Source organism: Acomys minous (genome assembly GCF_964271855.1).
Source record: "Acomys minous genome assembly, chromosome: 1".
Classification (NCBI taxonomy): domain Eukaryota; kingdom Metazoa; phylum Chordata; class Mammalia; order Rodentia; family Muridae; genus Acomys; species Acomys minous.
Genome location: NC_140483.1, coordinates 184957610 through 184972707, shown reverse-complemented (window position 1 = coordinate 184972707; position 15098 = coordinate 184957610). Strand labels below are relative to the sequence as shown.

The following is a 15098-nucleotide window of genomic DNA, read 5'->3' as shown; positions in this document are numbered from 1 at the left end:
ATTATATTTATGGTAGGTATAGTGCTTTGAAAGAGGAAAGACTCCATAGGCTCATATATTTGAATTCGTGGTGAACTGAAGAGTTGATGAAACAATTCAGGAGGGATTAGGAGGTGTGGTCTTGTTGAGGGGATTCAAAAGCCCATGCAATTCCCACAATTCCCAGTTAGCGCTCTCTCTCTCTCTCTCTCTCTCTCTCTCTCTCTCTCTCTCTCTCTCTCTCTCTCTCTCTGCCTCATGATTTGTTTCAATGTGTGAGCTCTCAGGTATTGCTCCAGCACTGTGCTTGCCTGCCTACTGTCGTGCTCCCTGGTCTGATAGTTATAGACTTTAACCCTCCCCAATTAAATGCTTTCTTTCATAAGATGTCTTGGTTTAGGTTTCTTATCACACCAATGAAAAGTAACTAAGACATTTGGATATGTCATTCTCTGTGTCTATGCCCAGAAGTGAACTAGGTGAGTTACACAGTAAAACAAATTAGCCATTTGTCTTAAAAGTATTAAATCTGTCACAATTTTTTGTGATGGACAAGTAAATAAAATATAACTTATAGCCAAAGTATAAACCCTAGAGGAAGATAAACTGCTTCAGAATGGCCAATCTAATTGTAAGAAGTTCATTGAGATAAAGTTTGGGATAGGACAAGTGTTTGAGTAGCTTCTTAATCTAGCTGAGTGATGTTTTTTATTTCTGAGTTCATAAGAAAACTATGGTTTTACCTAATTTTTTAAAAACTCAACTCATATGATTTTCTGTAGAGAAGTAGCAAAAAATATATGTAAGTATTGGTCCAGAATGATATTGGAAAACAGAATTTCAATTAAAACAGGTCTAAGTTGCTCAAAGTTTATGTAAAGTAAGGTTGAAAGGTCTTCTTGTTTGTGACATGAGGAATGGTCATTGTACTGGGAAAGAAGAACCTACACTGGCATTGAAGGCCACTGAAGAGTGTTGTAGAGTAAAGATAATCAGAAGGTACTGTATAGGCCATCAAAGGATGGTCTGACGGGATACTTACATCTTCTCCCCGCTCTTCCTCTGTTTCTTTGTATCAAATGTTCATCCAATTAGCCCTTTAGAAATCATTTATCTAAGGTTTCAGGTTTTCCTTGCATAAGCGCTCTCCTGTAAGGTCATGAGTATGAACTTTAGTGTCTTCAGGAGGACACCCCTGGTATTTAGCTAGACATAAATTATGACTTATGCTTATGTGCCTTTGATCTGAAGTATGGCTTTGGCATCAGCAACCCCTGAGGTTTGTACACTTGTTTGGCAACAAGCTGTGTGTCCTTTCAAAGCTTGAAGGTATCCAGGTTCCTTGCTTTACTTTCTGTTGCTATTAAAAAAAAAAAAACCACCATGTTCAAAGGCATTGAGTGAAGAATGGATTTATTTCAGCATATGCTTTCAAATTATACTTCATTATTGAGAAAAGTCAGAGCAGGAACTGAAGGAGACACTGGAGTCAAGCCACAGAGTAGCCCTGCTTGCTGCCTAGCTTACTGGCTCGTGTTCAGAAAGCTTTCTCATACATTTCAGAACCACATAACTACGGATGTTCCCATCTATCTGGCTCTGCAAACATTGGTAGGTTCCTTGATAAATTTCAGCCCCATGCAGGACTCAGTGGATAAGGCCTATCACACACTTCTCTGTCATGTATGTTTTATGTCATGTAGAGTTAACTCTCTAGAGAAAATAGAAACAAATAATTTTGAAGGACCCATCTTCATCTTTATCTTTTCCCACTTCCAGGACAGCCTTTTGACTCTCACTTCAAGATCAACAATGGAGTTTCCAATATTATTTGCTCTAACATCTTTGAGGAATTCTTTGAGTGTACAGAGGATCAGTTTCAGGAGTTGCTGAAGTTACCGGATGAGACCATGTATTTGCAGCCTTCAGTAGCAGCCCAGGTAAGCAGAATCATCACTTCCCATGTTTTGGTACCGGATCTTAAGACTGCTACTGATCATACAGTCTTCGTTTATTTTAATTTTTAAAATTCTAAAATATAATTTTTTATTTTTATTTTTTTACTTTTTATTAGTTCTTCATGAATTTAATAGCATGTACCCCAATCATACTCATTTTCCCCTTCCCTTATGTCTGCTCTCCCAACTGCAACCTTCTCCCTAATAGAGAAGAAGAAAAAAAAAATCTCCCTGTGGAAGGTGTAGAGTGTAACAATGTGTCCCACATTGTTGTAAAAAAAAAATAACCTGAAATACTATTTAGAGATAGGAATAGTAGTACTTGGTATGCATAGCACCAAGTACCTAGGATAGAAAAGATTTTGCTAGTATGAATCAATAGAATAAGAACCAATACACTGAGTTTTGTAGAAAAGAGTTCCTGGGCTCCTTTCACATGGTGCTCCTCACCGTGCTCCTCACGGTGCTCCCACAGATCACTGCTTCAGAACTGCATGAGAGGGACTTGTAGATTATAGTGCCCATGGGTGATCCAGAGACGCTTAGTCAGAATCCCTAGGGATGAAGACTGAGCATAGACTTTCATAATTATATTTCTGAATTAAATCATACAATAGTGCTTGAGGCAGAAAAAGTACCTATGACCACAATGATTGGGATTTTGTACACTTGTGTCTATTTTCCCATCTTAGTCTATGAAGTCAAGGTACATGTTCCCTACTCCTTTCTTCTCTAAACTTTTGTAGAAGTAGCATTTTGAAGCCCATGAAGAAATGCAGACCAAGAAAACTATCAATATGGGAAAACTAAATAGATAAAAATATACTTCATAAATGACAGAGAAAATAAGAAAAGTAAGATTTGAAAGTTCCCTCTCTCTCTCTCTCTCTCTCTCTCTCTCTCTCTCTCTCTCTCTCTCTCCCCCTCTCTCTGTGTGTATGTGCATGTGTCTATGTGTGTATGTGTGTGTGTGTGTGTATGTTAGATATTTGGAACCCAGGTTAACTGTGAGACACCCTGAAAAGACAGTGAAATAACTAGATTCTCTTACACACACACACACACACACACACACACACACACACACACACACCTGTAAACCCATGAACATACATATATGTTCATGCACACATATATGTATGTTTACAAATACATAGGCATGAACATATGCAATCATATGTATATACACAAACATGTATATAAATGCAGATACACACAAATGTACATTTCAAAATACATATTTGCTCATACTCACATGAACACACATGCAATTAGTCCCTTGACTTAAATGTAAAAGGACAAAGGAAACAATTTATCACAAAAAAGTGAAAAAAATCGTTAGGAGATTTAAATTTGCATCACTCCAGTTCTTTATTGTTTCTTTGCTCTTGGCTTTTGTTTAATGATGTTGTTTTATCTACTTTGATAAACTCCTTAAATAATATACATACTGCATGGATGACTTTATAGATAAACATAGCATATATAAATAATAATACCTTTTTTCACATGCATTTTTTGCACATGTGTGCCTGTACGTGTGCATTTTGTGCACATGTTCTTGTATGTACATATTTGTGCTCACATTCAAATGTGTCTCTGTGTGTGTGTGTGTGTGTGTGTGTATGTGTGTGTGTAAGTGCACATATGTTTATATGAAAACAGAAAGCAGAGGTCTACTTTGAATTTGTTCCTTAGTCACTGCCCATAGTATTATATATTTCATCCAGGGTTTTACACTAAACCTGAAACAAGAACACGTGGGCAGCAAGCTTCAGGGTCCTCCTGCTTTGCCTTTGCAGGAGTAACACTATTGGGCACACACTGCCACACTTGTCACTTTTTGTGAGTGCCAGGGCTCTGAGCTCAGGTTCTTAAAGTCATGCAGTAAGTACTTTAAAATCCAATACATTTACCACCCCTTATGTCTAATTCTTAGGCCATTATTTTTCTCTTGCTTCATGTTTCTGGCCAGAGTATGCTATAGGCTCAAATTTCCTAAAAGTAGGAATGTTTAATTATTACTTCTTTTACTTTTATGAATTTTTACTTTATATTATTTACAACAAAATTACTAGGCACATACAAATACACTACTTCTTAGTGGTCCTAATTTCTATCTTTAGTTTCTTCCCTACGAAGTAATTTATCTCATGTGAACATAAGTAATTATCTTCCTTGGCATTCTGGGTAGTTATTTCTTATTGTTTTGTATTCAAATTCTATGTCTATTTAAAAATTTTTTCAAGAGAGGATTTCTCTGTGTAGCCTTGGCGTCCTGGACTTACTTTGTAGACCTCAAACTCCCAGCCGTCCACCTGACTCTGCCTCCCGAGTGCTGGGATTAAAGCTGCTTGCCACCACTCCAATCTCAAACTCTTTGTCTTTAAGGGGTTTTTATTAGTAGTTATTTGAAAATTTCTTACAATGTATTTTGATCACATTGACCCTTTCTTCTAACTCCTTCCAGATTCACCTCATTTCCATATCTACACATTTTGCCTTCTTTGCTGTTATTGACAGTAGATCTTCTGATATGGGTTAGTGTTGTTCTGCCTGCCTCTCTCCCCTCTCCATGCTTGAATGTGGTCTGCTCATGCCTGCACAGGCCTCGTGCTTGCTGGCGCACCCACTGCGAGTTCCTCCACGCAGCTGCCTTCTTGTGTCTGAGGGACACCGCTTCCTTGAATCACCTGCTGTGTCTGGCTCTGTCACCTTTTCTACTACCTCTGCTGCAGTGACCTCTGGGGCTGGAGAGCAGAGGCTGTAATATGCGTGTCCTTTTGGGTGTGGGTGTTCTTATTCTCTTATTTTTTACATCTCAGCCAGTTGGCCTCAGTGTTAATCACCATATGCAATGGGTAGAAGGTTCCCTTTTCTCTGACTAGAGTTGAGAAATGATTGATCTTAAATGCACCTGTTTGAAACACGCTACGTCTCCATGCCAACATTTTATCCAATTTGATCGTCATTGTATTTTTCTTGACACATTTATTTACTTTGCTTTTATTAAAATGTTGGCCACATGAAAACTAACACATAAGACTTTTTATTTTTATTTTATCACTTTATTACTTATTATTAGTCAATATTTTCTTCATTTTAGCTTCCATATATGTTTATATAATGATTATTTTGTTAATTTAGTTTTGCCTTAAGTTTTTACATTACTAAATCGTTCCTTTTATATTTTAAAAGTGCAGAATTAAGCTTTCTACTTCTAATATTATTGCTTTTATTCTTCCTTACACCTGTATAAAAATCTCCAGAACACCAACTCTAAGCATTTTGTTTCTTTAGTTTTGAAGCAGAAAAGACATTAATTGTAATTGCTTTCTACAATGTCTGTTTGTATTTGCCCAGGTACTTGATAACTGCTGGTTCTATCATCCTGTGTTACATTTTACTACAATATCTTAAATTTCACAGGTGATCAGTTGGAAGTAAGTGTTTTGATGTTAGTTTTTAAAAAATATTTACACATGGAGATTTTCTCTAATTTATTCCTGAAGTGTCTCTAGAGAGTGACCACAGACAAGATACTCTCTTTCCAGAGATACCTAGACAACAACAACAAAAAAGTCAGGTTTGGGTGCATGTGGCAGGGGAGACACAGCTCAACAAAATAGGTCCTACAAAATCACCAAAAATATTACTCAAACCAATAAGAAAAGGGAGGAGCCTGTGAGAACCTGTGGAAAAGCTGGAATTGTCATGGGCTTACCTCTAAGTGCAGAAATTGAAGGGGGGATCAACTGCCCTAAGGAAAATACCATCTAGACTAAGCAAGAAACACATTTTCATGATTCTGATTGCCAGCTCCTGTGGCTGAGTTGACTTTGAGAGCAGTTGGATGTGGAATAAGCAGACTATTATAGTCACACGAAGGGGGAGGTTAACTAGGACTAATGTGATGTGTGTCTAAGAAATTATGTCAAGTCATAATTGACCAAAGGAGCTTATAATAACTGGTTTTGCTTAGGCCGCTTAAAAATGTATTTTTTTTTCTCCTGTACAATTGAAACTACTTTTACACTACCTCATAATTCAGGGGTAAAGTAGTATACCTGCAAACACAGTTGTTCCTGATGATTTCTCTGAGGAAAATAAATCATGGCAGGGGAAGAGAGAGAGAGGGTGAAAAGATGCCTATTAGTTGGAGGATCATCAGGAAGACAGTTCCAAGGAGGTGAAACAAACAGAGGCTTCAGCTGAACAGGAGCAGGGCTGATGTGGATTTCACAGGAAAGCTTTCTGGGTACAGGAAGTTACCGCTGCAAATGTTTAAAATTAGATGCAAGCACAGAGGATACTGGATCATGGAGAAAAACACTGGAAGAAAGAAGGGAGTGGTACTCAAGGGATAACTCTACAGAGCCTTAATCACTGGACTTGTGGGTATAAGAGAATGCAATGGAGGATTGAGTCAGGGCTGAACTCAGGGGTTTAAACTGTCACATATTTTCTCTGGATGTCCTGTAGACTACAAACTGGCCCTGAGCTTACAACTCGCAAACTACTGCATTCAATGCCAGCCTCCAGGTAGGAGAGGCAGTGGTACCATGTACCAGGGAGCAATCAAACGCAATAAGGAGAAGGAATCTGAGACTCAGTACATTTTCTATGGTGGAACTAAAATGCTCACTATGCAGCTGAGGGATGAAACCTTCATTTCTTCGCTGTAAGAAAAAAGGAGGGAAAGACCAGACTGACTTAAAAGGTGGAAATTTATGCCATTGTATCTCCATGATTGTCTCATTTTCCCATTCAGCTTTACAGTGCTTTCCTATGGACAATGAAATTTCTTCCTGGACCACATCAAAAAACTATCAGAAGCTGGGAAATACAGAAATTGTTTATTTCTCACATAATCAGCAAACACTGGAAAGACTAGGATCCTGGAAAAGCAAGAGACTTCATTGATGCTCTTCTAAAGGAAATGCAAATGGCAAGGAAGATGCTGCACATACCATCTTCTTACAGAAGAATTAGAGGTTTAATAGTTTGATGCTACAACAGCCTACTGCAAGCTTCATGGTTTAAAACAACACGGCAGATTTTTTTCCAGAAGCAGGGTAAAAATAGTGGGATTTAATAAGACATAATTGATGGAATCAGGGGGTTCAATTATAAAAGTTAGTACACTAATGGCTTTGCTGCACATAGTGAAATTAACTATTACTTCAGATATTTACAAAAACACTTGAGTCATTCACTATTTGCTATGTGATTTTAAAACTTCATAAAATTTAAAATGTCCTCTCAAGGAAAGTGTCTTATGCCTATTTTATAAAAGATGAATCTGAATAATGTAAGTTTAAAGTGACTTTCCCTAAGTCATAAAGCTAACAAGCGATACTGTTGACATCAAAAGCCAAGTCTGTCAAAGGCACATTCTCTTTCTATTCCAATGGCTTCTCAGAATTTACAAGTGTAAGAAAATGACTCCATTCACCCTGGTGCTGGAAGCTTTATTGAGCACTTGGGAAAGAAAGGCATTTGTGATACCTCTGCTTCCATGTGACGTCATCCAGAAGATCACCACCCCAACTCCCCGTGGTTGTTTCCTTTTACGTTCACTTCCCATGGTGAAGAACGTCTGTGTGGAGACAAACAAAACATTATGGATAAATGATTGCACACTGTCTTTTCTAGTACCCAGACAAGGCTACAAGTTTCAGTCAAGAAAACCTCATCTGCAGCAGTCTGGACCTCTTCTTTGCTGACACAGAGACCACATCCATGAGACTGTGCTGGGCTCTGTTATGCATGGCCCTCTGCCCAGAAGTCCAAGGTGAGTATGTAATTTGACCTGCACAGGGTAGAGTGATGCTTGTAGAAACTGCGTGTCTGCTATAACCAGAAGATGGCAATGGTGGAGTGGGGAAAGTTGGAACAGCTGTGACGCTGTGTCAACGTAGGAATAGACATATCCTGAACATGTTTCATCAGGACCACGATCGCCCAGCGTATAGGTATTACAGAGGCTTTCACCTTAAAAACCTTGAAGTCTAGGTGAAAATGGGGAAAGTCAAGTGGCATGGCGGTAGGTTCCAGGCAAGAGTGCCAAAACTGCATGAGCGCCCACTGGTGTCCCCTTCCTTTTAAGCTATGTGTTGGCATTTTCCTCTGAGTGCTGTGCAAACTCCCCAGCATGGATTCTGACATCCTGCGATGTCACTTCTCTGCCTGAGCCACTTAACCTAGTCTTGCTACATTACATGTCCTCTCCTGGAACTGCCCTTACTCTTCCCTCAATTTCAAAACACCTTATTTTCCCTCTACAAAGAATGCAGTGGCTTAAGTTCTCTCCCCTTTAGAAAAGCCATATCAGGTACGACCACCTTAAGATAAGCACTAGTGACACCAATAATGTCAAACACACATTCCTTCTCTTTTCTTCCTCCTAGTTTTTTGAAGATTTAAGCGGATGAGGATAGGAATATTTTTCATTTCTTGAAACTTTTTTTCCAAATTATGACTAAAAGTTCATTTATATACCATAACCTATTTAGTAATTTTAGTACAACACTTGATGAAACATGAAGACAGAATGTAAAACTTAATGGACACTCCTGTTTTATCTCACAAAAAGTACAGAGATTCACAGAGCGATTGGCTGTGAGAGGCAGGTAAGCCTGGCTGACCAAGAGTCCATGCTTTACACCAATGTTGTCATCCACGAGGTACAGAGAATGGGTAACATCATCCCCTTGAATGTTCCCAGGGAAGTGACAATTGACACCAACTTGGCTGAATTCCACCTGCCAAAGGCAACTATGTCTTCTCAGCTTCAAATACCCAAGTCTGTCTTGGACATCAACTTCAGAACCTAAGCTTTAAAGGTGATGGGTATTCAAGTCCTAAGAAATCATTTCAATAAGGAAAGTGACATCTGATAAAACTCTTCATATATCTGGATGGTTATTGACACATAATTTTGGGTGTTGTGATGGAAGGTTCTTTGACCAAACATATTTAGGTAAAACCTAGCTTCATTTCCCTTGGACAATCTCATCATTGTCCTGTCCTAATTTGAGCACCTAGGTGGCATCAGTTCTCTGTCAGACATTGTTCAGTTGGGCAGGTCTTGAGACTAAGAACTGCCATGTTGAGTTTAGAAATTTCTTTACAATCCTCAAAAGACAGAATTTTAAGATGTAAAACACACTTAAAAAATATTTATTCACTTTGTGTCCAGACCACAGCCCCCTCCTTCCTCTCCTCCCACCTCTTCCTCCTTCCCTCCTTCTTCTTATATTAACCTACCCCAGCACTTCAGACCTCAGGACTGAGCACATCCACCGAGGCCAAGCCAGGCAGCCCCATTAAGGGAAAGTGGTCCAATAGCAGGCAACAGAGTTCATGTCACATTCCACTTGCTAGGGGATCCTCATGAAGACCAAGCTGCCCATCAATTACATATGTGTAGAGAGCTAGGTCCAGACTACATATGCTCTTTGGTTGGTGCTTCGGTCTCTGTGAGCCCCTGTGGGTCTAGGTTAGTTTATACTTCTTATGGAGTTCTTGCCCCATCTGGGTCCTTCTATCCTTCCCCCATACTTCCACAAGGCTCTGTGAGCGCCACCCTGTGTTTGGCTGTGTGCCCAAACCCGCTTTGGCAGTTCCAGGGGGAAGGGAACTGAGGCAGGTATATGCAGCGGGTCGGTGATTTCTGGATCAGTTAGTGACTGACCTTTCTTTCTCCTGTTCTATACCTAAATTCAAAACGTTTTCAAAGTCTGAGACTGCAAGTGGCACCCAGTAAGGATAGGGAAGAGGGGAGGGAGACAGGGAGGCAGGGAGGTAGTGGGGGTGTTAGGGAGGCAGAGGGGCAGGGAGGCAAGAGGGCAGGGAGGCAGCAGGGCAGGGGGGCAGGGAACTGGGGGTGGGACAGGGCGGCAGGGGGACGGAGGCAGGGAGGCAGAGATCAGAAGGAAAAACTTAAACTGATCACTTTCCCTCTCCCACCCCACCCCCCACAGCCAGGGTGGCAAAAGGGACTTCTAGCCAAAAATTGCAGGAAGTTGTAAAAGGAGACTCTTTGATCTGTAGAAAGGCCTCTTTGCAGAGATCTCAGGTAAGCTAAAATATGCCTGTTGACGGTAGAGCCTTGAGTCTGTTAACTCCTTTGTGAATCTACAGTGAAATAAGGAATAAGAGATAGAGACAGAAAATAGCCCACGCACACACAAGTGTTCAAGAGGGAAAGGTGGATGCACTTACAAACTTCAACTCTGTTGTCTGCTCATGGTTTTTATACTTCTGAGACATCAGACAAAAAAGTACCTCATAGTCAAAAAGACATTAATTATAAAAACATATGAATTCAAATATGCAACAGGTTATATGTTTTTTCATTAAAACTAAACATTTCTTATCTATGTATCCATGATATAAGTTAATAGGATATTCAGAATGACAAACATTGACAAGGCCAAAAGGTTAACAGGATCCAAAAGGTTACAAAAATATATGTCTTTTCAATTAGAACTGACCTGGCCACACCTTATCCAACTATCTCCTAGTTTACAGTGAGCTTGGGACAATATTTTTTTCTGCCTTTCATTTCAAACAAAGTAAATTTAGAGTGACAGTATTTTATGCCATAAAGTGACAAAGTATAAGAAATTGCAGTAAAATGATTTGTAATTTTTTACATTGAGAGGTTTATCATAGGTACATGGCGAGAGAAGAAAAGGGGGGCTCAGAGATAGATAGATAGATAGATAGATAGATAGATAGATAGATAGATAGATAGATAGACAGACAGAGACAGAGGAAGAGAGGAGGAGGGAGAGCAAGAGAGAGGAACAGACTAAGACAGAGCAGCAGGAAGTGGACAGTTTGTAATTTTTGACATTAAGATTTATACTTAATTTAGATATTTCTTGGCAGTCCCATTGTATTTTTGATTCATGGGAAGTTTAAACCAACTTGTATATACTTAAGGTATATATACCAGGATCACTGGTGCCATCTCTTATCTGGGACCACAAATCTGTATCAAGCCTGTCTCCTAGTGAGGCACCTGGAAATTCACAAAAAACATTTATTGCAGCCATAAGCCTTCTATCAAATATTTATCTTTTACTTCTAAAATAGTTTGAATCAAGTCAGAAATTTTATAAAGCTATTAGTAGGAATAGTGAAATCATTAGTTCATCTGAACAGCAGTGCGTCTTTATAAAGAGCCTGTAGGATATTTTTTGAGAGTGGGCAAATACCCAGAAAGTGAAGATTTACGCCATGCCAGAGCTTTGGGAGGTGCAGCAGTGCAGAAAGCAAGGGATGTCAGGACTGGAAGCAATCCTGGGGGTGAGTCATGGTACAGACCTTGCAAAATACCAGACTAGCTCTCAGAAAGCCCACATGCCTACTGAACTTCCCTAAGACAATGTCTCTTGGTAGCTGCGTGTCTCAGCATCCGTTTGCTGCTAGGTGGAGCCTCTCAGAGGACAGTAAAAACCATCTGAGGAACATGAGCAACACCAGAGTGAGGCTTGTGTTTCTAACTTCCCGTGGGCACAGTTCCAGATTTTACTTACACCCTAAAATAGCACAAAAGCCATTCTAATGTGAAATATTAATTATAAGAAAGAGAGGGAGGGAGCGAGATCTATTAAACAATCATCACGGGCTGTAGATTTTTATGTCTTTTACAGCATCTTCCTAGTTTTTCAGAGGAACCATGAATGACCATTTTCTAGATTGGAAAGTTGAGCTTTAGGAAAACTGAGTTTGTTTTCTACGAAGTAACAAGAGATAGAATTTGATCCAAGCCTGTTCTGAGGATTCATGCTGCCCCATGATCCACCCACAGTTCTTACTGTATTTGACAGTAACGTATCTCATTTCCGTTTTGATCCTTATGGTCCTGTCCATAGCCGCAGACTGGACGCTGATGATACAGCCACACGCCTGTCCTGGCCACTGGTGTTCCCTCTCTATAACACAGAGCTGAAGCTCCCGTTCCTGCTGCCCACGATCCATGCCCTGAGAGTCTAGATTAATTATCTGAGACCCTAGAATGCATCTTCTTGGGGAGACTCTCCAGCGTGAGACCTGGAAGAGCTCATTCACTCATCACTGCACAGACACCTTCTCTTTAGAATCGCAGGAGCATCCACTTTATTTATTGCTCCCTTTGTACTGAAAAGGTCTTGTCTGGAAACTGATTTCTGGGTTACCCAGGTGCTGTTGGCATTTTTCCTATACATTTACCTGACTCTAGCCACCCAGTGAAACGCCACCCACAGATTTTTTTTTTTACATCAGCTCTAACTCCTGCCCTGGGGATTGAAAAATCAATATGGCTGCGTGCAAGAGATGCTAAATGTTATGGCTTTGACAGCAAGTAGGCCTGATTCCAATTATGATTTTTGAAGCTATGTGAGCAAACTACATAGCCATTCATAGCTGCAGTTTCTCTACTCAAACCACTTCATAGGATCCAAATGAAGATAAAATAAAATTAAGTGTGCCGAGAATTGAGATTATTTTTATAAATCAAGCCAATATTCATTAAATCCATAAAAACCTTTAAATGGGACTGGAGGAGACAGAGAACATAGAATACCTACTCATAATTCATGAGGACTTCCCAGAAGAAAGCACTCTGTTTCTCTGTGTATTATGACAATGTGGAGTGAGGAGCAAGACAAAACTGATAGGTGATTGTCTGAGTTTTGGAGAACAGGATGGAAGACTGATCTAAGGTGGAACTGAAAAACTGGAAACGAGGTAGTAGAATACAGAGAGATTTAATGAACGGCCTAGACTTCTCAGTGAAATAGCAGCATGAGAGAAAGGCTCATGACAGAGATTATACATGTACGTCCCAGACAAGAATGCCTTCTGTTTTATCAATAAATCTTTGGCTAGCTGAGGTGTGACTATGTATGTGCTGTCTCCTTAACATGGTGCGGAAGGGAACGGAGAAGTAGAGGTACCATGGACATGACTATTGTGAGCAGAATTCTCAATATCTTCTTCCGGTTGCTTGCAGGTCATTTCCCTGGACATGTGTATACTAACCTCTTTCTGATAAGCAGTTGTGTTCTGTAACAGAGTAGTCTAATATGCTGATAGAAATTCCTACAAGCCTATTGCAATCCACTACTGCAATGTATTACAGGGAAGTCATGTGTGGAGAGTTCAAAGGACAGTTAAGAAGTGGGTTGGTGAAAGCAAAAAATTTCAGGATGTCAAGAGTCTCAGGGATGGGACACTGAGAGTCATTCTCACCTGAGGGTGTTCCACATATCAATCTCTGATGCTTTGTTGCCTTCTCTGGGGAACCATGATCCTGACTAATTTGATGGCACTACACAGGGACCCCAAAGAGTGGGACACTGCAGATGTCTTCAATCCACAGCGTTTTCTTTTGTGAATGGACAGGTTAAGAAGAGAGAACCCTTCCTGCTGCTCCCAATGGGTGAGTTGTGATGAGGAGGAGAGGGTTCCATGCTCTGCTGTAGCTCTTCTGCCCTCTTCTCCTTGCAGTCCTCTGCTTCAGTTATATTCTCTCCATGTGGCCCTGCCTGTGAGTTCGCCTCACTCTTAGTGCTGCCCAGCATTTCCTGAACACGGACTGCTTCCGATCACCCGTATTTCCTTCTGGCCTTATTTTCTAGAATATGGAAAAGAAATAATATATTTATAGAGTATTTCAATGTCCCAAGTTATTTCAAAGGGAGGCTCTCCTACCTCTTACTCAGAAGTAGATAGGAGTACTAGTAAGGGACCACAATTTCAAGTGGCACCTGCTGAACTGGATCATGTTCTGATTTATGCACGTTTCTTTAGATGTCAACTCTTACTCTAAGCTTTGACTACACTTTTAAAATCCAGTTAACACATATGCATGGTAACAACATGAAAGGCCTCACTTGGGCTAAGTCATTTCTTAAAAACAAATGCTATAAAATATAGGGATTCCTTCCAGTCTTTATGGTGAGGCCAGTCTCAGATTTTGTATTCCAGCACATGGTTGCAACCACGCTGCTTAGCTGAACCTCCTTCTGCTCGCTGCTTGTAAAATGAAATTCAGAGAAACTTCCCTGGTGTTTGCTGCAAAAGTGCTGGAAGGAATCTCAGACGCTTATGCCTTTACATTTTTATTTATCTCCTGAGGTGAGTGGTGCATACATGAGGGGCCACACATACCACAACATGAGTTTGAGATCAAACGACAGCTTGTGAGAGTCAATTATCTCCCTCCATCTTGTGGGTCAAATACATTAAACCTGTTTTGTCAGTTCTGGTGGCAAGTGCCTCTGTCTACTGAGCCTTTAACGTGAGTGAGAACATCTTGTGACAAGAGAATATAAGACGCTTTGTCTTCACATGTTTAAAGTCTCTTTCCTACAGGTGCTCCTCTTTCTCCTGTCATAAAAAGTCTTTGCCCATTTTCACTAGTCCTAAGATTAAAATCATCATCATCACCATCATCATCATCATCATCATCATCATCATCAGTGATTCACTGGTATCTTGTTATTCAGAATTGTGTTGCAATTTTGATTACATATTTTGTTAACAAGTAATTATCTTTGTTTTTTATTGCTCTGATAAAAAAAAATCATTACCATAGCAACTTGGGGAATGAGAGGTTATTTCATCTAATGTTTTATACCCCTTCACAAAGAAAAACCAGGGCAAAGACTCAAGGCAGGAGCCTGGATGCAGAATCTGAACAAAGACCTCGGGAGGATGCTGTTCACTGGCTTGATCTCCGTTATTGCTCAGTCTGCCCTCTTAAACAGCCCAGGTCTACCTGCCGAAGGGTAGACTACTGTGCCAGTCACTAATCAGAAAAATGCACTCTACTTAGGCTTGTCTACACGCAATCTTATGGAGATATTTCCTCAGTTGTGGTACAATCCTTCTGTCAAATTAACAACAACAACAAAAAACTATCCAGGACTCACATTATCTCAGGTAATCTACTTCTTATTAATGATTAAAAAGAAAATGGACTGGTATCTTCTTTCTTACTATAAGCAAATTCAAAATATTCCAAGAAAGCTTAAGGCTAAGTTTTACACTTCTACTCTGGATTTCTGTTATAGCCAGATTACAATTTACCTTCCATTTTACACTCTTTTCACGATTTCATTGAGCTTATATGTATAAGTCAGCATTTACCATATGTATCAG

General features: G+C 39.9%; 1 pseudogene across 1 annotated transcript; it reads left to right on the top strand.

Moving 5' to 3' along the window:
* Positions 1 to 421: 421 nt before the first annotated feature.
* LOC311607138 (cytochrome P450 2J6-like) lies at positions 422 to 13555 on the top strand (annotated as a pseudogene). The gene is made up of 7 exons: positions 422 to 458; positions 1759 to 1919; positions 6709 to 6811; positions 7600 to 7739; positions 8258 to 8271; positions 8533 to 8710; positions 13234 to 13555. The product of its transcript is annotated as a cytochrome P450 2J6-like (transcript).
* Positions 13556 to 15098: the final 1543 nt, after the last annotated feature.